This window comes from Vulpes vulpes, chromosome 9, assembly GCF_048418805.1.
Source record: "Vulpes vulpes isolate BD-2025 chromosome 9, VulVul3, whole genome shotgun sequence".
In the NCBI taxonomy this organism is placed as follows: domain Eukaryota; kingdom Metazoa; phylum Chordata; class Mammalia; order Carnivora; family Canidae; genus Vulpes; species Vulpes vulpes.
In genome coordinates, this window is record NC_132788.1 from 56,510,475 (window position 1) to 56,536,954 (window position 26,480).

The following is a 26,480-nucleotide window of genomic DNA, read 5'->3' on the forward strand; positions in this document are numbered from 1 at the left end:
GCCCCCTCCACACATGCCACACCTCCAGCAATACAAAACTTCCAAAGCCCCAATGTCCTGTTGTGCCTGGCTCATGGCTAAGACTTTGGACTTAAGCTTTCAACTTAAACTTTCTCAGAAAGTCACCCCTGACCAGCCTCTAGTCCAAGTCAGAAACTCCTCTTACACACTCTTGGGTTTATTCTGCACCTGCTCTCTCATCCCACCAAGGAGCTGTACTGCTATTGCCAAGGCAGAGTTAGGCCTGCAACCTTCTACACAGCATCCCCCACACTTCCTATGGTGCCTGGGACACAGAGGTGCTCAGCAGTTGAATAAATCTGGCCTGAGAGTCAAATCTGGCCCACTGCCTGCTTTTTTAAAACTAAGTTTTATTGGAACAGAGTCACACTCATTCACTTACGTGTCATCTACAGATACTTTTGTGCTGCAACAACAAAGCTGAATAGTTACAATGGAGATAGATGGCTTACAAAGCCTAAAATATTTATATCTAGCCCTTCATAGAAAAGTTCATCTAGCCTAAAATAAATCACGCTCCTCTGAGGAGTTTCATGTTGGCAGCAGCTACCCTGCCTGTTCAGCCAGACCTCCAGCGCCCTGGCACAGGCCCACTGTGGACAAGACCTGGAAGAGCAGAATTCAAACGTCATTGGGGGAAGGTGGCGATTAGAACTACAGGTCTAGGCCAGGTGACCTTCAGACAAGATGGCCACATGATGGGACAACCCACTGCTAGGAATGACTCTTATGGAGCTCTTGGTCCATGTATGCAAATACTTAGGTCCAAGGATATTAGTTGTTTGTAACAGCACAACAAGGAGGAGGAGGCATACAATGTCCTTCGGCGGGGACTGGTTAAGTAAACGACGGCACACCCATCAGTGGTGTCCTATGTTAACAAGATGGCGGCAGCACCATTCATAACTTACAGAAAATTATCTGAGATGTGACACTGTGATCAAAAGTCTGATAATTGTGATACATATTTACAATAAAACATAGAGAACACTAGTGCACTTACTGAGCATCATATGATCATAGACTATTTCCTAAAGAAGATCCAAGAAACACATGTCAATGGCTGCCTCTGGGAAGGGAAAGTGGGGTTTCCAGAGATTCCTGGAGATGGGCCTCTGTCCTCTAAACCTGAAGTCTTATTGGGACACGGCTGGGAAGGAGAAAGGACTTTTCACTGTATGCCCTTTTATAATTTTCAAAATTTTAAATGACTGTTACCTTAAGAAAACAACAACAAAGCCAGTGCAATAAAGAAATCAATAAAATCATGGCAACCCACGGGACCAGAGGTCTTCTAGCATCTTGTAAGAGACTCCAAGGCCCCCCAGAGCCAGTCCCCAAAGGCCCCAAATTCCAGACGGTACTTAAGCCACCTCTCGGGGCACTCTGGGTTCCTTTTCCTTTGAGTAGGCTGTGTCTTACTGACAGCCGTGAAAATCAACTGGAGCCCATTTGGCTCTCCCCTCAGTGCCTGTTGATCGTTTATCTGTCACTCTTCATAACACTGAACAACCAGCCCTACAGCATGGCCAGGATGCTGGACATAGGAGGGAGCTCTGTGATCATCCCTATAGTCCAAGCCCTCATTTTACAGACAGGGAAACTGAGGCCCAGAGTGACAAAGGGATGTGCCCTGGGGTGTGTACTAGAAACGGTGAGACACTGGCCCACGCATCCTGCCTCCCAGGCCACAGTACATACAGGCCAGCATACAGCCTGGATGTGGGTGAGGTGTTGGTTCCCTACGGGATACAACTTCCTCATGTGAGTGTTGGATGCTGTGAAAAACCAGAGACAGCTGTGCAGAATGCAGACTTGTATAGAGTGATCTCTCAGAGAAGCCAGTCAGTCCCCCCAAAGAGAAATTTTTCCGGCTAAATCAAGCTGCTCTTAAGTGCCAAGTTACTTTTAAAATTTCAACTATTTTTTCACATAATCTGCTTGCAAATCACAGACTTCTCTAATTGTACTAAACAAAGTAAAGTAAATGACCTTGGGATCACTTACTTTGGGAGGCTGGGGGTGGCCCAGAGGTGGTGTAGGTTTGTTTACTGTGAACTTGACTCTATGGCCATTTCCCTGCTCAGGTACTACTTTGGTTGTCATTCAGTCCCTGACCCTTTCCAACCTCACTCTCAGCTCCCATCCCTATGATATAGCTCCTCCCAGAATGCACTGTGCACTTTTCTGCCCCAGTCCCTTTGCTTGTGCCTGCTTCTTGGGCTACTTTCTTCATCTGCTAGGGAACCTCCTACTCAACCTTTAAGACTCAGCCCAAATGTCACCTTCTCTTTGAAGCCCCTTCCAGGGCTCTGTCCCCAGGTGAGAAGGGAAACCCTCAACTGGACTGTGGACACCTCAAAGGTGGGGACAATGTCTCTCTATCCACTCTCCTGGTGGCGGGGCTCAGACACTGCCACTGCTCCGTGTGACTAGCCATCTGCAGAGTTGAGTCCCAACTGTGAAAACTCAGTGGTACTTGTGTTGGCCAAGACCTAGACCATGAGAGTGAGATCAAAGTGGCTTTAATGTCAGCATATCCTAAACTTTAGGGCTGGAAGGAGTCACCATGACCCAGTGCCGCCTGCCCATTGGGTGAGGAGCCTGAGGCCCACAGAGGGGAGCGCTTTCCCAAATCTGGGAAATCTGGGGCACCGCCAAGAACTAGTCATCTGACTTCCTTTCCGCAGCTCCTTTCCTACTGCTCTGACAAAGCAAACCACGGGGTCAGGGAACCATTGTGGTCTGAGGTGTAAGGAGGCTATTTTCCTGTGGTCTTTAAATGAACAATAAAAATTAGATGTAGTTGCTACTGTGCCAAGAGTTGACAAGAGGATTAAACAGGCTGTGAGGGCATGGGAAGGATCCCGAGGGAGGGTTTGCAGTAACAGAACCACATAGTCAGGACACAGGGTCAGATGCAAGGAGAAACAAAACCCCTTACCAACACAAGGTGGCTCTATAGGAGCTCTGAAAAGCCTAGCACATGACAGGTCCTCAGTGACTGACAATGTCAACAAAATGGTCAGGAATGATCACCTCCTCCAAGAAGCCCTCCCAGCCTGGATCCCCAGAGCACCCCATGTTTCTAGGTCCCCAGTGTCCACTTGCAATCCCTGCCACATAGTGGATGATAGTTTGTTGTAAAAATGAAGGAAGGTGGTGGTCGTAGCCATGGATCAGAAGGTGCTTATGGCAATCCCTCCTCAATCTGGACCATTTGTGGGCACCCTCCAACACATCCTGGTCCCTCTGCTGGGCCCAGCCAGGTAAGCTGAGCTGCTCACCCTGGGGCTTAGGGGGCAGGCCCGGTGGAGAACAGACCTGTGACCTCTAAGTGCCACTACTTGAGTTATGGGTATCTATTCAAGTGGATGGGAAATGGCCATTTGCCGGTCTTCTTGCAGGATCCAAGAGGCATGACGACATCAGGAAGACATTTGGAACCAAATATCTGAGCTGCTACTTTCAATCAGTGAAAGGCTCTTCCCTGACTCCCCCCGCCCTCCCTGACCCACTTGCCCTTGAAATCACACAGTGCATCACACTCCCCATCAGGCGGCCCTAGGATACAATCAAAAGTGACCCCACTTCACCCCTCAAAGTCAACCCCCCTTTCCCTGGCTGGTAGCACAAGAAAGCCACCGCCAGATCCTTAGGTCTGACCTTCTGTGCGCGTCTATACCTGAGACAGAGACCCTATCTCCCCCAAGTAGAAGAGGCAGCCCTGTGGCCAGGGGCCTGGACACACATCCCAGCGCCCCTCCACGCCCCGCCCTGTGTGCCCTTGGGTGAGTCACTCAGCTTCCTGGGGCCTCAATGTGTTCACCTGTAAACCTTCCTTGCAGGAGTGGTGTGGGGCTTGGCAAGAACACTTGCAATGGCCTTGTCAGGGCAGGGCACCCGGGAGGCCTTCGGAACTTAGAGTCCCTCTCTCTGCTCCACCATTGCCCTGACAGGGCGGGCATGCTCACAGCGTGGGGCATCTATTGGTGTCATATCCTAGCTCCCCCATATCCGATGTTCGATCTTGCTATCTCGGACAAGTAGATAGGTCTTCCTGAGCCTCCTTTCCCACCTCCCTGCCTCTATCGCCTCTTCCTTAAGTTTGGAGGCTGTTACCTCTCTAGACAGCCACGGTCACCCCTCAAGGGCACATACTCTGGATCAGCCGCTTTACAGAAGAGGTTGCATTTAATTCTCAACAACCTTCCTTTTACAGATATACTGTGGCTCGGAGAGGTCAAGTAACTTACTTGAGGCCACATACCTAGAGCCTGGATGATAGGGAGTTGAGCCCAGGTCCATTTGGCCCCCAGGCCATGAATGAAACCATGAAGCCAGACCTACCCTGTCTCCCCGCTACACAAAGTGCTAACTGAATGCAGGCTCTGTGCTAAATGCTTTACATGTAGCATTCACTTAAGCCTTCTCAGGAACATACCACTATTATATCCTCATCCGATCATCCAGAAAAAGAAACTGAGGCTCAGAAAGGCTAAGAAATTTAAAGGCAAATAGCCAGTAAGTGAGGATTGGAACCCAGAGCTGTCTGATTCCTAAGTCTATGTTTATAACACTGTTCCCTTTGGTCTTCAAAGTCCAGTTCCAAGAAGTCCCCTGCAGAAGACTGTTTCCCTTCTCTACTGATAAAATAGAAATAATAAAAGCAAATCCAGCTCCAACCCCACCCCGCCCGCTGCCCACATTGGTCATGGAGTCAGACTCCTAGCTCAGTCCCCTTATTGGCAGTGTGATCTTGGGCATCGCCATTCTGAGTCTCAGTCTCCTTCTCTGTAAAATGGGAATGAATAACAACTCATATCACTGAGGTTGTTGTAAAGACCTTAGTGAGATACCCAGCACCAGGCCCTGGCTTGGGCCTCTCCCTTCTTCCGGCAACAAGCCCCCCCACCCCGGGGGGCGGTGAGCTCACACTCAGAGGGTCCCTTGAACTAGCTGGCGACCAGGGACAAATCGAGTTCTGCGGTTCCAAGCCTCACCCCCAGGCCTACTGTCTGGGAAAGAGCCAGACCCCCCAGCACATGCAGTTTCCAATGGATTGTGGCCCACTTGCTGTCACCTCCTCTGAGGGGCCTTCTGGGACACTCCCAGGTAAAGCACATCCCCTTCCAAGTCTCACGGCCTGTACTTATCTTGCTTAAGTGCTTGTGTACTCATTTACCATCTGTCTCCTCCACTGCAATGAAGCTCTGTGAAGGGGGGGCTTTGTTTACCACTGCATCCCCCAGTATGGTCTACAGTACATGCTCAATAAATGAGTGAGTCATGTCGAACCTGAGCCATTCTCATTCAGGGACAACCACGCATCCAGATGGGGCAAGACCTGTGAGCCAGAAGGGAACAGCAGGCCCCCCTCTGACTCCCCTTGTCTTTTAATTTTTTTTTAAAGATTTTTAAAATTTATTCATGAGAGACACACACACACACACATACACACACACACACAGGCAGAGGGAGAAACAGACTCTCTGCGGGGAGCCCAATATGGGACTCCATCCTAAGACCCCAGGATCATGACCTGAGCCGAAGGCAGATGCTCAACCATTGAGCCACCCAGGCGCCCCTCTCACCCTTGTCTTATTTGACTTGAGCCAATGCCCTGCCCCTACTCACACCATAGATAGGTTATGGAAGGGCTGGGGGAAACCATCTTTCGAGAACACCAATTTTCACCCCCACTGTGTGTGCCCCGTACTTAAAAGGAGCCAGCAGCTAAAGATTTTATCAAAAAGATGCATCCCTTTGGCAAAGCAAATGACCATCCTTGACATATTTGGGTTTCTTTCCCAGTAGCTTTGCTTCAGCTGGGGCCCATCTATCTTAAAGGGACGGTAAAGTGAGGTAAAGTGAGGGAACTGAGAAAGAAATACGGAAATCTGCAAGGCCTCGTTCTGTTACGGAACATCCCATCTGGTCCCCACTAATTCAGACGAGTGGCATTCCAGGGGGCCACTGGGGAAGTAGCTTGCTTACTCTTGAGCAGTGTGTTCACACCACAGAACAGCTACCGAAGGGGTGCCAAGCCAAGGCCCCAGCGGCCCTCTCCCTTAATGAATAGATACGTTCATTTATAACAAGTGCCAGGGACACCTGTTTTGCAAACGGATGCCACTCCTATAACAACGGCCTCTCTTAAGTGGGTTAAAAATTGCCCTCCACAATCTTCTTTATGTTATTGATTTATTTAATTTACTTTTTTTATGTTACTGATTTAAACAACACCTTCTCTTCTCTTATCCCAGTGGGAGGAAGACGGCAACCAGCTTGACTTGACTCTGTTGATTCCGAATTAATGGACACGGGATATATGTGATGTATGATTCACTGTTTGAACAAACCTGTTAAATGAGACCATGTGCATTCCCGAGTGTTCCACAACTGTCCCCAACATTTACTACCACCCATTACGTGCTGGGCACTGGCTGGGGTATCTCAGAGGATGCAGAAGCAAAGGGATGTGGGCCCTGCCTTCAGAAGCTGATGGGTAAGGGGAATGCAGGCAAATCACAACCACCAGTGCCAGGGCAGCCCGGGTGGCCCAGCAGTTTGGCGCCACCTCCAGCCTGGGGTGTGATCCTGGAGATCCGGGATCGAGTCCCACGTCAGGCTCCCTGTATGGAGCCTGCTTCTCTCCCTCTCCCTCTGCCTGTGTCTCTGCCTCTCTCTCTCTCTCTGTCTCTCATGAATAAATAAATAAAATCTTAAAACAAAACAAAACAAAAAAACCAACCACCGGTGCCAGCCCTGTTCCCACACGAGTTCATGTAATCCTGACAGCAGCGCTACGACATGGGTCTGCATCCCATTTTATCAGGGAGGCCCTGAAGCCCAGAGAGTCTAAGTAATTTGTCCAAAGATGCACAACTTCTACATGATGGAGCTGGGGTTAGCAGCTACCCATGCTGACACTCAGCCTGTGTTCTTTCTTCTCCACCAGTGGTTCTCAAAGGGTGGTCCCAGGGACAGCAACAGTCACGGTCACGGGTGGGTATCATTGCAAATGCAAATTCCCACACTCTGGGTGGTTCTGATGCCTGCCATGGTTTGGAAATCTTGCAGCTGGCCAGGGCAATCAGGGCAGTATGGGAGCCACCTGCCTAGGGTCTGGACCATGAGCTGGGGCTGGACGGCCATTGAAGGAAGGCTTCCTGGAGGAGGTGACACCTATCTTGGGATCTGTGGCATGAATGGAGATTCACGGGGTGGCCCAGTAAGAGAAGGGCACTCCAAGTATAGGGAACAGCATAGGCAAAGGCTTGATGAGCTTGGGAATATGTAATCGTGGTTCAGCATATGTATGGAGTGTGAAGTGTGGGGAATCGGCCAGAGGATGAAGGGGGTAGAATTCTGCTGGCGGGATTTATCCTCAGGTTGGTCTTCCCAGTGACCACATAGCACATGTGTGCCAATTACTTAACACTGTTCTTTCTGTCAGGGAAACTATGTCTTCTCCACTAATAGTAATCTTCATCATAATAAAGTCTCATTGAGAATAAATTAAATTTTCCCATAAAAACAAATCACCCAAACTAAAACACTGTTATGAAATCCTGCTTTGGGAGGGAGGGCGCCTGGGTGGCTCAGTCGGTGAAGGGCCTGCCTTTGGCTCAAGTCATGATCCCAAGGTCTTGGGATCGAGCCCCACATCAGGGTCCCTGCTCAGCGGGGAGCCTGCTTCTCCCCCTCCCTCTGCTGCTCCCCCTGCTTGTGTGTTCTCTATTAAGTGAATAAATAAAATCCTAAAAAAAAAAAAAATCCTGCTTGGATCCTGTATTATCAGAAGGCCTGTGCTAGAGGCCTGCTCTGGGTTTAACACACAGATTAGCAAGCACAGAGAATCCATGTTATATAGAATGCAGCCATAAAACAGAAGGATGCTTTTTACATCCTGATAAGGAATGAGATGTAAGATACATTGCTAGGTGAAACAAGTCAAGTGATGAATGCTATATTTGGGTAAAAAGGGAAGGGGGAGGAGTAAACACACACACATACTGACATATGCATAATACATCTCTGGACAGTGGTTACCTTTGGGTATATATTTATATCTTTAACTGTTGAACCATGTGACTATATAATGCCTATAGAAATAAGATACCGTTAAGCCTTTTTTTGAGTGCTAAAGAGGTGCTAAAGACATATCAGCACCGACCAACATTTTGGTCTTAAAGTAATTGGAAAGGCTGAAAGCACTGAGGGGAGAATCACAACCCTCTGGGCCCCATGTGATTTAGGTCCTTGTCACCGAATGCTGAGTCTGGGGCTCACCTGGAATCATTTCACACGGCCGGGGTTTCACACTTCCACCTGCTTAGTGGGTAACAGGGATCTGAGAATATACTTCTTTCAGCAAGAAATATCCTTAAGCATGTAGTGACTTCACTGCCACCTGAGGCTGGGGAGGGACCAGGCGGGCAGTAGCAGGTGGAGGGGAGGTCAAGGCTGTCTTCCTATACTCTTGGGAGCAAGACTCAGCCGCCATCCCACTGTGTACCTCTTGCCCTGTGAAGAGAGAAGGTCAGGCCACCAGGGAGCATCACCTGCATGCCGGACCAGTGCCTGCAGCTTGACACACACTATCCTGTGGAGAGTTACGCAGCCCACAAGAAAACCATGACACAGAGAGGTTAAATGGTACACCTTGAGGCCACTCCGAGAGTGGCAGAGCGGGGATTCCAACCAGTAGGTCACGCAGGAAAAGCCCAGGAGCCTCTGAGCCAAGGGGGCCTTGGGCTGGCAAGGGAACATGACTCCATGAAATAAGGGTAAACCCTGAGACCCAGATGGGGCTGCCCCAGACTCCTGGAGTGGATCCATAATGAGCATCGCTCATGCAACACAGCCCACAGACAATTTTGGTCTCTCTCGCAATTTCCATAAATGAGTATAATTTATGTGTTAATAGCAAAGATATCAAGGTTTGGAAACCCCTGGAGTGTTAGAAATGCAATTTGTAATTATAAGCACACAACAATTTGTTCAATGTGTCAGCTCTGTCCGCAGTAATTATTACCCTGGTTAAGGGTAATTTCCGTCGTGCATAGGGACGGGAAGCCAGGAATGGGGGTGCTGAGCTTGGCCCCCCCATCACCCCCGGTTGTCTTCCTTGAGACCATTTCTATTCCCAAGATCCCTCCTGTTCCCTCCCACAGTGGGCTGCATCTTGTGGCGGCTGCCCCCCCCCCCCCCAATCGTGGGCTTCTCATGGGCTCCGCCCTGCCTGCGGGCACCCAAGTAAGGACCAGGCATTCCTTCTTGGGAGGCATCCCTAGTGGATCCTACCTCTCACCCTCAGGAGGGCCCTCAGGCTTGCTTCCCATTTGTCCCTGACAGTCTGGGACAATACTGGACAGTCCGGATAATACTACCTTGTGATGAAGGCTCCAGCTCCTGCCCCTTGGCTTCCCTTAGTGACTACGTGAGGTTCTGCAGTTGGGACAGTCAGGTGCATTAGCAGTAGCTGCAGCTGTCATGTCCCCGAGCACCGATTCTGTGCCCCAGTCTGCTCCTGGTGCTCCATGGGGCTCACACAGGGTCTCGGCAAACTTCCCAGCCATAGGGAGCAGAGTTGACATCTTACAGAAGGGTACAGAGGCCCAGAAGTACCAAAGCACTTGCACAAGATGCAAGATCATGCGTCAGAACACGGGGAGCTGGGACTTTATACCAATGGATGGCCCAGGACATGAGGGTCCCCACTCTGGGATGCAGCCTCTGGTGGAAAGGGCACTTCTTCATTCAACCCATATTGGCTCCTCTTGTGCTTTAACTCCAGTGCAAGGTATGGCGGTGGGGGAGAGGAGGGCGGTTGGTGGGTAAGTGGCTCTGAAGGCCTCCTGGGTGTCCAGCCCTGGCTACGCTAACTGTTGGGCACTTGTCCTGTGCTTTACACACATGACTTGTGGACGCCCTTGCCCACCTTGTGAAGCTGGGACTTTATCACTTCATCACTGGCATTTCACTAGCCAAGGCTGCAGAGCAGAGACCTGGACCCCAGCACTCCCCTGCAAAGTAGGGGCTCACCTAGTGGCCCCCAGACTGGGTTTGGTGGCAAATTAAGATCAGCTTAAAAAGACAGTTCAGGGCACAGCTGTCTAAGATGAGGTGGTGACAGCTGTGGGCTGCAGCCACCAAACTGGCAGTCTGGGTGTCAGAGTGCGGTGCAGGTGAGGAGCAGGGGACAAGTGTGGCTGACCAGAGTGGCCTCAACCCCACCTCTCACTAGGCTGGTCCTGACTGGGCTAGTCCACCTGCCACCGCTGGAGGGCTGGCGCCACCTGTCGCCCTTCTGGAGCACTGCAGCCTGGCCTTTCCAGGGCGGGGGACAAAGCGCCGGGGCCAGGTACCCCTGCCCTGGGACAGGTATAGAGAGGGGCAGCTTGAGCCAGCTTCAGGACTCCAACCTAAGCTTCCTCATTCAAATCTCCTCCATCCTGCCTGAACAACCTAAGACACCCTTGTCCCCAACACTCCTTGCTGTACAGAAGGAGGGCAGCTGGGTTAGGAAGCAGAGCAAGACTCAAACCCATTTTCACTGACATTTCAATCTAACAACAAATCATTGCCCTGATTCAAACCCTGGCTCTTCACTGCTTAGGAAATAAGTACCAAACTCCTTGCTATGCCCGCAAGGCCCTGCAGATTTGGCCTCTGCCCTCCCTACTCTGCCTCCTGCCCCTGGGCCTTTGCAAATGCTAGTCCCTCTGTCCAGCACACGTCTCTCTTTTCACCTGCTTAACTTGATTCCACCTTCATGCCTCAGCTCCTTTGGGGAGGCCTTGCCTGGCCTTCTCCCGGCCCCCCCCTGGGAAATTCCTCCTAGCACCTGGTTGGTGTTGCTCATGGAAGCATTTCCCTTTCCTATGCTGGACAGCTGTGTGAGGATAAGGAACACGCCTGCTGGACTCACCACTTATTTCAGCTCCAGTGCAGTGCCTGGCACCTACTAGATGCTTGAGAAATATTTGTGGATGGAATCAATTATGTCTAGTTCACGTGAGTCCCTGTCCAAAATTAACATGCCTTCATAGACAAAGCATTCATTTCTCAAGGGACCAGACACAGATATAAGGGGGTTTTATACTTGAGCTCAGGGTGGAGGATATTAGTAGACAATAAAGTAGGGGGTCTGTGCACAGATGTCCTGACCAGGAGTAGAAAGCCAGGAAAAGCCAGAGCTGACATGTGAACCCAGGTCTGTTTTGAGTCAAGCCATTCTGTGGCCCTTGAGGCCACAGACATATGGCCCAGCCCTCTCTGAGGTTTCATGCGGCTGGGTCTGCGCAAGAGGGGAGGAGAACCCACACCTAGGCATCTCTCCTTTGCTAGTGAGCATGTTCAAGGCTGGTTCTACCACCAGCATGCAGGGCTCGTGTGTGAGAATCTGGAAAAGGCGCCCTCTTCTGGTGGACTCAGCCTCCTAGGCCCACACTTGGGAAGACGGCATTCTTTCTTTGCCAAGTGGTCTTTCCCGTGCACAACCTGAACATCTGTACACTAGAAGTGCCTGGAGCTCCGCCCCACTGGGTGACTATGACCCTCAGTCCCTGTCTGCCCCCCTGACACTAGCAGTGGATCCTGCCCTTCCTTCGAGAGGGCAGGGAGTCTTCTGGTAAGGCTTTATAGTCATGCATGCAGGACATGTGGCCACATGTTAGCCACCAGCTGCTTTCCTTTCTCAGACCCTGGGAGAGGGAAAAAGCTCCAGTAAAAGCCCTCTGGGAGATTTACATGGCAGAGATAAGACACTGGCAGGTCCAGAAATCACAAGGCCCACAGAGAAAACATCAGCAAAATTTAGCACGGACTCAAGCTGCCTCATGGAGTACTATCAAAGCTTAATGGGAAGGTAGTGCATCAGGAGCGTTAGCCCAGGTGGGATGAGTGACATGTGGCTTGCTTGGGTCTTCGAGGAGATGGACCCCAGTCCTCTCGGAGAGGCTGCGGCACATCCTGGGCTTTCTGTACTGAGTCAGGAGCCCTGAGGAGGTCAGGGCTGGCTCAAGGTCACCCAATAGCCAGCTGGCAGTCCGGCTGGGCCCACGCCAGGTCCCCAGGCTCCACCCTTGCTCCAGACCCAGCTCTGCTGGAGTGGGGAGGAGGGGGAACTGGTCTCCAACTTGGGCCTTCACTGGGCACAAGGGACCGTTCTTTGCAACTCAACAATCCCCCTGTTTGCCCTGTGCCAGGCTACAGCCTCCCTCGAGTCCTGCTGACGAGGAAAATCTGGTGCCAGCGTCCACAAATATGTGTGCCTTCCAGAGGGAGGAGGCAGTCAGGCTCTCTAGCCGAGTGGGTGGATTTAAAGGCCCAGAGGGAAGTCACAAGATGGGGGCAGAGCAAGCTACCGGACGTTTTCTTTAAAATACGGTGAAATGAAATACGGTGCAGTGAATAAATATACACACACATATCCATCTCCTGAATGTTTCTGACCAGATACCCCCAAATGCTCTTCATGTTTGCTCTGAATGGGGGGGGGGCTGTGGGGGCATATGTAGTTTTCATTGTATATTCTTACAACATTGAACGTTTTTCCAGATGTCTGTTTTCCTAAGCAAATATTAAACCCATAGAAATGAACCAAAAATAAAAGGCCCCAGAAGAAAGGAAACATCCAGGAGCTCAGAATTTCAGAGGACAGAGGGAGCTTGGATATTGACCTTCCCGGTAAAATAAAACAAAAGCTGAGATGACCTGTGTTTGCTGGGAGCTGGGCCACATTTATGGCCCATTGGAACACGGTTCCATTTTGGCCTCAGAGTGACCTGAAGAGGCAGGCCCTATCACTGTCACCCCCACTACACAAAGTAGGAGATACTGCCCAAGTCCTAGCCACTAGCTTGGGCTGGTTCTTGCTCCTGGCCTCCACTTCCTCCCAGGGACCAACAGTTCTCAGAGAGCCCCGGGGAGCAGAGACACTGCTCCAGAGGGAATGCACCTGGTCAGGCATCCTAGGGGAGTCCATGGGTGGCGGTGGCAGGAGCAGGGCCTGTGACTTCCAGGGTCACAGAGGGAGGCTGCTGAGATATGGGCAGGGCCACTCTCAGCCCCAGCCCCTAATGAACCACAGCCCCTCTCTGGGCCTCACTTTCCTCATCTATTAAATGGGTGAGTCTTCTGTGTTTTGCTTGGGAGGAGGAAAGCATATCCAAGGGGAGGTGTGTGGTGCAGAGAAGGTGCTGGTTCTGTACCCACTTCCTCCCTCCTTCCCTGCCCTGGTAACTCCACGAGCAATAAGGCTGTGTCCTGCCAGGCCAGGTTCTGGCCACCGCCCAGGGAAAGGCAGTGGGGTCCAGAGGGTCAACTGGAGGTTGGCAGCGACCCCTCCCATCTAGTGGGTGCACCCTGGACACTGAAGAGGCTGCAGAGTCCCTTGGGAGACAGGTGGGCAGGGTGCCTGAGCGTGTGTGGGCCAGAGTGGGTCTGTGGGGTGGCCTGAGATTTGGCAGGTCCTCCACCTTCTACCTCTGGCTGCCTCAAACAGACCCAGATCCACAGGGCTTAGGAGGGGATGTTTATTTCCTAGATGGAGGAAGCCAGAGCTGTGCAGGGAAGACATGGCCAGGATCACCTTGGCCCTCCCTTACCTTGGTCCAGCGCCCTGGGTGGGGGCCTCCTGCCGCAGACAGCGCAGCCTCGCTGGCCTCTGGGGCCTCCTCTGCGGCCCACGTAGGTGAGCTCCCTCAGTCCCTCCCTGGCCTGTGCAGTGGCCAGCGTGGGTCATAAGCCCTCAGCCCCTGCTTAATCCGCCAGAGCCCTAGTCAGCGCCAGTGGGACACGTGACACTTACAGCCCCACAGACCTGTTTGGCAGGAGTGGCTACTGCTCTGGTGGGGGAGGGCTGCCGGCCCAGCCACCTTGCCCTGGGGGGCTGTCCCGGATCGCCACACTCCTGCTGGCTCTTCCAGTCCAGGGCTCCTCCCTCCCAGCCTTCCACCTTCCCGAGAAAGATATGGGTACGCAGGAGGTGGGGGGGCACGCCTGTCACCAAACGGTGCTGGGTATGGGCATGCACTCACACACTCAGAATGGGACCCTCATTTCACACTATATATGATCCAACTTCAGGTAGATTAAAGATCTGATCTGATGTAAAACATACAGAAGAATATTCATGACGACAGAGGACGAAAGGATTTCTTAAAACACAAAACATTGATAATAAAACGAAAGATAGGAGCGCCTAGGTGGCTCAGTCAGGCAAGCGTCTGCCTTTGGCTCAGGTCATGATCCCAAGGTCCTGGGATCCAGCCCTGTGTTGGGCCCCCTGCTCAGCAGGGGGAGTCTGCGGCTCCCTCTGCCCCTCCCCCCACTGGTGCTCTCTCTCAAATAAATAAAACCTTAAAAAAAAATAAAGCAAAAGAAAAATGTGACCGCTTAAATTAAAAACTCTGAAATGAAGATGTTCACCCCAAGACCCCAGAAAAAGTAAAAAAGGCAAGATATTTATAATGTATACAAATGATCAAAGATTCAAGTCTCAAATGCCTAAAGAATCCCCCCAGATCAAGAGGAAAATAAAAAGAGAGCCCAAGATGGACAAAAGACTGGACCAGGCACTTCACCGAAGAAGAGGTCCAAATGGCCAATACACAGACAAAAATGGCCCAACCTCACTGGCAATCAGGGAACTGCAAATTAACACCACCGCGAGAAACCATTCCACGCCGGCCTGGTGAGCGACAATGGCAAAGACTGATCATACAAGGTGCCAGGGAGAAGGGAGCAGAGCAGGAGGAAATGACCACACAGCCTCCTTTATGCCCCAGTTAGAGGTAATGTGCTAGAGAAGTGAATGCCATGTGCAGTAGGACACAGGTTCAAGGACGACAGACCCAAACTAAAAGTCACCCACGTGTCCATCACAGTGGACTGGACATATAAGCTGCAGCCCCAGTTCTATGAGGGAGTACTCCACAGCAGCAATAAAGACTCACCGCGGCTACTTATGGCTGATGAGCCCCCACGGCCGTGACTTCAAGCTAAAGAAGCCAGACCCTAATAAATACCTACAGCCTGAGTCTATTTACAGACAGCTCGGAGATAAGGAAAATAGAATAACCCTGTAAAGAGTCGTTCAGCTAGGTGGTAAGAGCAAGAACAGGAGCATTATTATCACAAATGTCAGAATGGTGAGAATCTTCGAGGCGTAACGGTTGGGGATGAGCAGAAAGCGGGGTCAGGAGGAGGGTGCTTCTGGCAATGCTCAGTCTCTTGACCCAGGTGGTAGGCACGTGTATGTTTCTCTGATTTTTCTCCAGGCTGCCGCATGTATGTCTTTTCACTTTCCTGTGTGACAGATTACATTTCACATTTAAATAGGCACAGTTATGTGGTATGGGTTGGGGATAGCTGTGACTGCAGAGCTACCTGCCACAACCTGCCACACCTCGACACAATGGCCACTGCAGCCACATGGGACATCTGAGCTGAAAGGACTCATCCTACCTTCTCATTTTGGAGATAAGTGCGGAGGATCAGAGACAGAAAAGAACTTGTCCAAGGCTGCACAGCAAGTTGGGGTCAGGACTGGAATCTAGGTCTCAAACTACAGTTCTCTCCTCTTCCTACTGAAAGAATTTTCCCATTGCCAATCACCTTTAACACCAATAGGGGCAGACTCATTCTGTTTGGCACTTAGCACTCTCTGAAATTTTCTTTATTTGCTTACTTATTCATTGCGGGTCTCAGGACACTAGAACAAAAGCTCCCAGAGGGAAGGGCTTTTTTGTCTGTTTTGCTCCTGTGGTATCACAGTACATGCTCCATAAATATTTGCTGAATGAATAAATGAATGGGGCTGACAATTCTATTTGGACTTGGAGACCCTAGAAATACTTAGTGGCTCCTGTGATATCCCCCAAAGGAGAAAATGAAAAATAACCATATGACATTGACATTTTCTCAGAATCACTTTCATACTGTCTTAGGTGGCTGGCACTACTGTCACCCCCATCTTCAGGAGTAGGAAGCTAAGGCTCAGGGAGGTCTAGTGGCATGTCCCAGGTCATGAAGCTGGGAAGTTGAGAGCTGGTGTTTGAACCCAGCCCTGGAGGCAGGCCGGTCCTCAGCCAGTCCACCCAAAGGATCCCCGTATCAGGATCTGCATGCTTCAGCCCCTCCTGCCCCCCACTCCCACCCCTACCCCTTTCAGGTGCCAGTTACAACTTCCAAAGTGTATTCTGGTCTCTTCCAAACTCCTTTGGCCCAGGAAGGGGAAGGGACTTGCTCAAAGTAACAGGGAGTCCAGATCTCTGCCCTCAAACTTCCCAAGGTAGTGTGACCAACAGTGACCCTGCGTTGCCCATGGATGGACTTGCCATAAGACATTCAATTTCCATATTGCAAAAAAAAAAAAAAAAATTTCCATATTGCTCCACCTCATACCAAATCCTCAGTGCCCACCCCCGCCCCCCACCCACCCGCTAAGTCCAAAAGCTGGTCCTAGCTCTGCATCTGGATGAGCTGAATAATGTAACATTCCCAGAATACCCTCAGGTAACTGGCTTTATTAAAACACCCTGGCATGCAGCACTTTACAAACCTATATTACCATCCTGATAGCTTTCACCAAGCCCTCAGATAATAATTAAAAAAAAAAAAAAATCATTGGCTCTTGGGCGCCTAAACCAACTGATTCAAATCCTCTCTACTGCCTCAATTTGCCTACCTCCGGTGAAGGGAACTCACCACCTCCCAAGGCAGCTGGTTTCTTGTTTGGATCGAGCTCAGTTGAGCACAACAAAACCTTATATTAGCCCCCCACTACGGACTATGAGATGCCTCAGCCACCATTCTGGCCTTGGGGCATTCAGTTTTGATTGTGTCATCCCAACAGGATGGGACACAGCACAGGCTAGGATTACCTTCTAGAGAGGCAGCATGTGAGGCCCAAGCCATTATATCCCCACCACATATGGCACGTGGATTTATGTGGGTCAGCCTGGACTCTGCTTACTTGAGAACCCTTCCCAGAGGGATGCCTCCCTAGGAGCATCTGGGCATGAAAACTGGCAAACTGTGAGGCCCTGAGGGGTCCCAAGGAACTGAAGCAATTGTCACAGGTGGTAGGTGGGAGGGTGCAGCATTCCAAATAATTCTTGCTGGCCTGTGGGGGTGACATCATTGTTTTAATATTATGCTTCCAGAACCTTCATACACATTAGTGGATGGGTCTGTGGTTTTGCAGATGAGATGGGATAATATATGTGAGAGGCACCGTGACAGGGTCTGGCAAGGAGCAGATGCTTACAGAATGTTCGCTGGGTTTGAATTGCAATCATGCTGGATCAGAAGGCCATCTACACATAGTTCTTCGAAGAGTCACTGAGAACTTGGCTGCCTGCACCCTGCCTTCTCAAGCTGGCACGTGCTGGGGTAGCCCTACTAAATGGCCCGGAGAGCAGGAGGGGATTCCTGAAGGCTGGTGTCTCACCTACGCCTCTATGGGCAGTTGTTCTGCTCAGGGTAACAACAGTACCCCTGAGGGGAGGACACAGGACTCAGGGTAGGCTTTGCCAAAGTGGTGACATCGATGAGACAGTAAGTATGAACAGAGGTTTCTAGGGAAGATGTTGCTCCCAAAAGCAGGTTTGAGTTATACTTCACCACGGCAACAAACAGATCTGGGTACGGGACACCCCAGTCCACACGGACCTCACCAAGATGATGGGGCTTTGCTCAGCCTCTCGTACGCAAAAAACCATTCCTTGTAGGAACACACAACCCCATTCCTTATCTCCTGATTCTGAAACACCAGCCAGGAGTGATGAGACCATACCCTGGTGCCCAAGACCATACCCTGGTTAAGAAAAGTGGCTGGCTGGGCTCTTTTAGGCTAGCTCACCCCCCTACCCCAGTCCTCCGAGCACTGGTTTGGAAGAAAGCTGGAGGCACAAAGGGTCCCAGGTTCTAGCCTGGCCTTGGCACTTCCCTCCTCACAATGCGGAAGGCGCAGCTGTGGGCCTAGCAGGTATGAGGTGGGCAGGGCAGGGCAGCTGGTTAGAGTGACAGCTGGAAGGGCAGGCAGCCATGGGGCCCTTTTAGGCAGCCTTGAGAGAGGATGGCAACTCTGGTCATGAGACCCAAGATTACTTCATGTTTGCAAACTGCAGGAGCCAGAGGTCCCTGCAGAGGAAGGCACCAGTCCCCTTCCTTGTCCCTCCACTGCAGGCATCTCTACGGGAACACCGAGTCCTCTGAGTGTTCCCTAGACAGCAGCTCCCCAAGGATGGCTCGTTTGCTGGAGAGTTGGGGACAGGGGGATGCTGTGTGACCTTGAACATGTTTCTGCCTCTCTCTGGCCTCAGTTTCTCCAGCTTTAACACAGGATTGGCCCTAGGATGCTCCTTCCAGCTCTGATGCTCAGTGGCTGGACTGTGGGCATTGTGGCACAGGGGCACCTCTTAGCTCATCTTTTCTGCCTGGGGGTATGGGAAAGGGGGACAGGAAGGGGGTGAGGCTGTTTCTCTTCTCTCCTTTCAAACACAATTGCTGGGCTCTGGCCATACGTGGGTTCAGGAGCTCGGCCACCTCATCAGCCCAAGGGAGGAGCCAGGCATAATCTGGCAGCAGAGGAGAGGACCAGAGGTACATTCCTGTGTCACCTAGTTCAGCGTTGCTCTGAGGGAGCTGCACAGGCCAGCATGTGTGTTGTCTGCTGGGGACTGACCAGAGTGGCTTGTCCAAGTGCACAAGCAGACCCCCGGCTCCTAGAGCAGAACAGGGCTCCTCTCCCCGCCCCCTCGCCCCAATTATAGAGCATGCTCAGAGTGGAATGTACAAAGCTGACCAAGCAGAGCAGACTGCTGTCCCCATGAGCCTAATCTCGTGGACAGGCCCAGGGGAGGGGACACCCACTGTCTTTCTGCTCCCTTTGCTCCAGGAACAGATCAGCTGTGACAGTTGGGAGGTTGCCAATTTAAAGTGGCAACTGCCTGGCAGAAACATGGGAGGGGGGTTTCCCCATCACTGGGGTGGGGGTGGGGGGACAGCCTTGACTCCCCTATGCCAAGTGTCCCTGCCCCTATAGTGCCCAAGAGCAGCCCCTCGGGACAGGGCAGGGGGTCCCACATCCGGAGCCCCCTGGCCCAGCAGGGACCCATCTCAGGCTGGCAGGTGGGGCAGGGTGTCCTGACACCTGAAACGACCCCATGTGTTCTCAGATCCCCGCTGCCTCCTGTCCTATTTGGGACTGGGTCCAAAGAGTGCCCAGGCTGTCGCAGCCCTCCAGCTCTGCCGCCTACACAGACTGCTGGCCCCTGGGGTCTGACCCCAGCGGCCCCTGGAATAGAGACCAGCCTCTTGCCCACGTGGTGGCAGGAGGAGGGGTTGCCCAAGGTCACACAGGGGATCAGGGGCAGGGCTGGATCTGGACCCAGTCCAGCCCCAACTCCTCACTCCCTCGCTGGACGCGTCTATGTGCTCCCGGCGAATTCCTGGGATGCCTCAACCTCCCGCCCTGCAGGCTCAGGCTCCGGCCCCTGGACCCGGCGGCCGGATTATCCGCCCGGAGGCAGGGCAGGGAGCGGCGGGGAGGGAAGGGGGAGCGCCGCAGGGGGCTGGCGGGGGAGGCGCGCTTCGCCCCGCGACCCTCGGGGCCTGGATTCAGTCCCCCTGCCCCCGGGCGACAGCCAACTGCATAGACGCGGAAATGGAGCGCGCTGAGCGCCCCGAGCGCCCCTCCCCCAGGACCGCGCGGTCGGCTGCGCACCGTGTCGGGGGACGCTCCGCAGAGCCGCGGGGGCCGAGTCTCCCGCGTCCTCCCGCCCGCGCCCGGGAGCCGACCGCAGGGCCCGGCTCGGAGGCCTGCGGGGCGCAGCGCCCGCGTAACCCCGGCGCCCGGCGGCCCGGGAACCCCCTCCCTCCCCGGGTCCCGCGGCGGCCGCCGGCCCGCAGAGCCGCAGAGCCGCAGAGCCGCAGAGCCGCAGAGCCGCGGCCCCAGCCCCGGGCGGAGGGACCCCCGCGCCCCCGCCCCCCCCCCGCCCCCGCCTCCTACCTCGCGGGTCCGCCTGCAGCCGCCGAGCGCGCCGTCCCCGCGGCGGGAGCGGAGCGCGGGCGCGGCCCCAGCGCGTCGGGCCGGCGGGGCGGGGGGGGCGGGGGCGGGGGCGCGGCAGCCGGAGCCCGAGCCGAGCCCGAGCCGAGCCCGAGCGCTGCCCGCCCTCCACCCGCGCCGCCGCCGCGCGCCGTGACCTTGGCTGCGGGCTGCGGCCTCTCGGCGCCCGGCCTCAGTTTCCCCCTCTGAAAGGTGTGCGCGCGGGCGGGGGGGGGCTCTGCAGCCGCCGACGTGCCCCGACCCCTGCACACGCCAGCCCGGGCCTGCCCCCTCCCACGGACAGCCGCAGCCCCGCAGGCAAGGCCGCCCCCCGCAAGCCTCCCGGGCCGCAGGGGCGAGCCGAGCCCCGGAGGGGCGGCCGGGCCGGAGCTGCACGGGCGGGGGCTGCTCACACCCACCGAGGCGCCGCGCCCCTCCGGGCTGGGAGGAGGCTCGTGGCCTGCGGCCGCGCAGCGCCTCATCCCGCTGCAAACATGGACTCAGCACCGACCGGATGCTGGGACGGGCCTCAGTGGTGTGGCGACTGCCACAGAGAATGGGGCGGCACAGCCCGGGAGGGGCCCAGTCCGTGGGGGAGAAGCGGCATCCACAGGAGAGGCAGGACCGGGGCAAGGCTCCGCGCGCGCATCGCCCAGGGTGCAGGGGACAGAAGGCGGGTCCTGGGAACCTGGAGCACCCAATCAAAGCAAAACAAAACAAACACAACAACAGCGACAACGAGCGTCTTCCGTCCTAGGCAGCAGGGAGCCCCCGCCAGTTGGGAGCAAGGCGGTCCGCGGTCCGGGCCGCGTTCTAGGAAGCGCCCCCTGGTGGCCGAAAGGGACGAGACAGTAGGCGGGAGGGACGCGTCCGCAGCGGTCCGGCGAGAGGAGCCGGCCTAGTGATGTAATGAGTCAGGAGACGCGAGTCTCAGGCCGCCCCGCCACCCACGGGCTGTTGTGCCCTTGGGCAAGGCACTGCCCCTCTCTGGGCTTCTGGGAGGGAAAGAGCCTGATTTTCAGCTCTGATATCCCATGGCCCTGGATATTGGGGCCCGGTGGCAATAGCAGACAGTAGATCCAGGAAGGCACAGAGCAGAGCCGAGAGCTGGGCATCTTGTTCAGCACTCTGAGACTTATTTCATTTACTTGTGGCAGAAGCTACTATCCCAAGTTCACAGACAAGGTCACTGTAGCACAGAGAGGGTAAGTCACCTTTCCAGGCTCCCACAACTGTTAAGCGTCTGAACTGTGCTTTGAACACAGGCCTAGGAAGCTGCAGTCGAAATGGGGGACCTGACCACCTCAGTCTTGCAGCATTTATTGAGCACCTAGGACATTCTGAGAGTATACGAGGCACTGGTGACAGAGGAATAAGGAACAGTCCAGCTCCTGGTGGCTTTTCCTCGCCCTCACAGCAAACCAGTGTTCACCCCAGGAGGGTGGTCTTTTGGGGCAAAGCACGAGTCCCCTCCCTGAACCTCCCATTACATTCTTCTGTATGTTGGAGGTTGTTTTTTTTTAGAACTATGAATTAATTTTATGATTTCAAAAATTTTTTTTTCAAAAATATTTTTAAAAGAAGAAAAGATGCTTGTAGTTTTGATAACTGAAAATGTTCTACTGGAAAAGCCACCTCCTTTTGTCATCAGTGCCAAGAGTGAGTTATCTGGCTGACTGGAAGGCAGGTGAGGGAACTGAGAACATCAAGTGTTCCTGAAACAGTTCAGCCAGGGCAAGTCTCATCACCTCTCTGAGCCTCACTTGAATTCATCTATAAAGTGAAAACTAATGATAAAAAACCCCCACTCTGCCTCCCTTCAAAGGCTGCTGTGTGGATCAACCACGATATTGCATAAAAAGGTTGTGTAAAGTGCACTGTATAAATATTCTTATTTCCAGAAATGAAGGAAGAAATATTGATAAATTTAACTATGTAAAAATTAAAGCTTCTGAATAGAATAAAAAATACCACAAAGTTAAAAAAGGCAAATGGTAAACTTAAACAATTATCTACAGCCCATATGCCTGAAGTTAATTGAAGAAAATGAGATGAACATTAATTTTCCTCATGCAGAAAGAGCTCTTTCAAATCGATAGGAAAAGATGACTAACCAATTAGAAAAAAAAAAAAAAGAGCAAAGGATATGAACAAGCAGTTTATGAAAAGATATTCAATCTCACTTGTAATTAAATACATATTAAAGAAATACAAATCAGAATATAACAAGCTCATCATTTTTTGTGACCTATCAAGTTGGCCAAAATGAACAAATTTGGTAATACGTTTGTTGTTGAAGGTGGGGGGATATGCACACACTCACAAACACTGTCTGGTGAGGTGCAAGGTAGGTGCCACTTTTTTGAAGGGTGATCTGGCAAAGCTAAGCAGCCTGGGAGTATAAAAATACAAGGATAGCTAGTAGTAGTCTGCGTAAGCAAACAGAGAAGCACCTCTGATGTCCAACAGCAGGGGATGAAGAAATGGCATGAAGACATGTAAGCTGGGACTGTGTCCTGGGATGCATTGATAATGATCACCCTCAGAGGTAATCCTGCTAAGTGGGAAACGCAAGATGTGGTTCAGGGTATGGTGTGTTACCTTCCACATAAAAAAGACAGGAGTCTTCTATACCTGCTGGCACATGCATGTATTCTCTCTGACAAAGATGCTTAAGAAACTGGAACAGCGGTGCCTTGAGGAATGGCATGGAGAATTGGGGCCAGGGTGGAAAGGAGACAGGCTTTTCACTGAAATGTTCTGTTTAAATGTGTGTGGTTTTTTTTCTTTTTCACTATATGCATGTACTACTGGTTTTTGAAAAGTAGGTTGAAAAAAACAATCGTTTGTGAGGCTGGGCAGGGAGTTTCTGGGGCCTGCTCTGACACAAGCTAGGGATAACTCCCGACGTGACCTTGGAGCAGGATGGTGTCCCTCTAAGCCTCAAGGTCCTCTCTATCTAGTGGATTGGAAGTGCGAGATAAGAGTTCCAAGGCTCCTTACAGCACTGATGCCATGCCAGCCCCAGGACCTTCTCCCCAGGGAAGCCAACCAGCTATGGAATGGCTGCTTGGGGAGGTAGGGGGCTCCCCACCCTTGGACCTATGGCAGCAGAGGCCAAGGGTCAGTTACCCTGGGGATGGCAGCTTGCGTGACTTCTAAGACCCCTCCTGGCATGCCAATATGCTGTTCTTTCTTCCTTCTCCCATTCACAGTGCCCTGCCCGGAAACTCTTGGTTCATATTTCTTCTCTAGGTTACCCCTGGCAACATCCCATCTGTCTGGGTTAGAGGTCAACTCTGGGGAGCGGGGACAGATGACACAGCACCGGGCACCCATGTGGGGTTGAGATGTCGTGGGGCAAAGCTGTGGGCTGGGAAACTGAACCTCTTGCCCTACCCAGAGATCAGCCCTGGCTTCAGTACTGCTCCTTTCACCTTCATAGGCAGCTCTCCATACCCCCTCCTTTCTGGTTCACCCCTGGTCATCACCCAGAATGTTTTGTGGCTCCCTAATGCCCACCAAGCCAACCTGACATTCTTCAGCTGGACATTCAAGGGTTTGCACTCTCTGACCTCAATTTACCCTTGTAACCCTTCCCTCCATCCATTATGTCTCTCTCTCTCTCTCTTATTTTATTTATTTATTTATTTATTTATTTATTTATTTATTTATTTATGAGATACACACACACAGAGAGGCAGAGACTTAGGCAGAGGGAGAGTCAGGCTCCTCACAGGGAGCCCAATGTGGGACTTGATCCCGGACCCCGCAGATGCTCAACCACTGAGCCACCCAGGCGTCCCCATTATATCTCTTCTTTAAAGCAGTTTTCAATGATACAGATTTAATTACATCCCTCCCTTGCTTGAAACTCTTCTATGGCTCCCAGTGACCTGTAGAATAAAGTCAAGTGTCACCAGCTAGACCCCAAGACCTAACATTTTTTACTCCCGTGCTTATACCCACTAACCTTTGTCTTACATTTTCCCTTAAGCTCTTCTTTTCGGTTTACCTCTTAACTCAGGCAAACGAAACCCAAAACCACTCCTTAGGTGATGGCGACTGTCCTCATAAGACATCCATGGCTCAGACAACTCAAACCTTTTGAGCTAAAACCCCAACTCACACCCACACAGATGGACTGAGGAGTGGCCTCTGGTATGACATACCATTACCTTCACCTCATTATAATACTAAAATCTCTGCCCAAGGAGGAGCTCCAGCCTCATTTACATAACACACAACATAAATAGAGGCTTGTTTCCTTAAGGCACATGCACCACCTTATGCCTGCCTTTACACAGGATAACAGGGCTTCCCTATCTAAATAGTCATCCTAACACTGAAGGAACCCATTCACCCTCTCTCAGAAAGTCAGGGCTTTGGAAACCATTTCCTGTGATCTCCTTATTTGCTGCAAATGAAAAGTTTTCTTTGTGAGACAACTCAACCTGGCGCAGTTTCTGACTCACCAAGGAACGAGCTCACTTTGGTTCGGTTACATAAGCTTCCCAGGTTAGCATCAGAACTGGTTTCTTTCTGCCTTCCTGCCTCACTCCATCTTCAGTGGCTTCTCCCAGAGCCAAGCTATACTTAATGTCTTTTGAGCACACTGTGCTATTTCACGACATTATTTGCACATAGTATTCCCTTGGTTCCTCAATATATAAAGAGTTATTACAAATAAATATGAAAAAAATTATGAATCAGTAAAAAAAACAAAAAAACAAAAACAATTGATGTATCTAGTTAGTTCAGAGAAAAAGTCATCCAGATGGTTGGGAACATACTTTTGTTAAAATGGAAAGAAGCTGTCATCTTCATATAAGTGACATTTAAAAAAATTGTATCATGGTCAAATGATTTTTTTACAAAGATATGAGGAGAACTTACTGGAACAGTCTCTTCAACAAATAGCACTGGGACAGTTGTTTATCTACGTGCAAAGGATGCATTGCATTTGGACTCTTCCTATCATACACAAAAGCTAACTCAAAATGATCAACGATCTACAGGTAAGAGTTAAAACTATAAAGCTCTTAAAAGAAAGCATAGGAGTAAATCACTGTGACCTAGGGTTAGGCAAGGTCTAATTTATTAGATATGAAATGATTTCTTAGATATAAAAATATCTTAGATTTGGGGATCCCTGGGTGGCTCAGCGGTTTAGCACCTGCCTTCGGCCCAGGGTGTGATCCTGGAGTCCTGGGACCGAGTCCCATATCAGGCTCCCTGCATGGATGGAGCCTGCTTCTCCCTCTGCCTGTGTCTCTGCCTCTTTCTCTCTCTCTCTCTTTCTGTGCCTCTCATGAATAAATAAATAAAATCTTTAAAATAAAAATAAACATATCTTAGATTTTTTTCTTAGATACCAAACACATAAGCATACAAGAAAAACTTAATAGATTGGACTTTATCAAAATTAAAAACTGTTACATTTCAAAAGACCTCATCAAGAAAGCAAAAAATTAAACCATAGACTGGGAGAAAATATTTGCAAATCATATAACCAAAAAACAAAACAAAGCAAAACACCCCACAAAGACTTGTATTTAGAATATAAAAAAGAATTGTGACTCAATAATAACAAACTAAAAAAAAAAAAATAGGCAAAAGGTTTGAATTAGGTACTTCACCAAAGAAGATACAGGAATGGCCAATGAGCACATGAAAAGATGCTGAACATCACTAGCCATCAGAGAAATGCAAATCAAAACCATAGTGAGATAGCACCTCACACCCACTCAGATGGCATATCATCAAAAGGACAGACAATAACGAGTGTTGGTGAGGATGCAGAGAAATCAGAATCCTCTGACACTGCTGGTGGGAATGTAAAATGGTGCCGTCACTTTGGGGAAACAGCTGGGTGTTTCTTAAGTTAAATGCAGGGTTACCCTATGACCTCTCCATTCTACTCCTAGATATCTACCCAAGAGAAATGAAAACATATGTCCACATAAAAAAACTTGTATGCAAATATTCATAGTAGAATTATTCATAATAGCCCCCAGAATGGTAACAGCCCAAATGTCCATCAACTGGGTCTATCCATACAATGGACTATTATTCAGCCATAAAAAGGGATGAAGTACTGCTATATTCCACAACATGGATGAACCTGGAAAACATTATGCCAACGTGAAAGAAGCCAGACACAAGAGGATGAATATTGGATGATTCCATTTATAATGAAATGTCAGAAAGGCTTATCTACAGAGATAAGAGGTCGATTTGTGGTTGTCAGAAGCAGGACAAAGCCTTGATGGAAACTAGGGATGAGGCTTCTTTTCAGGGTGATGGAAATAATTTAGAATAAAATTGTGACGTTTATACCAACTCTGTAAATATCTCCAATAATCACAAAACTGTATGCTGAAAACAAGGGACTTTT

At 51.2% G+C, this 26,480-nt stretch overlaps 1 protein-coding gene across 14 annotated transcripts in view; it reads right to left on the minus strand.

The window, feature by feature from the left end:
- Nucleotides 1-26,480, minus strand: part of IQSEC1 (IQ motif and Sec7 domain ArfGEF 1) — a 376,147-nt gene that overhangs the window by 72,584 nt on the left and 277,083 nt on the right. Inside the window, exon 1 of one of the 14 annotated variants that reach the window (XM_072720196.1) lies at nucleotides 20,503-20,772. The exons of 10 other annotated variants lie outside the window; for them this stretch is intronic. The gene's annotated coding sequence lies outside the window, so the exon portion shown is untranslated. Of the gene's footprint in view, nucleotides 1-20,047; nucleotides 20,087-20,502; nucleotides 20,773-26,480 lie in introns of those variants that run through there. 3 more of the 14 variants (XM_072720202.1, XM_072720194.1, XM_072720200.1) reach the window with 3 other exon arrangements.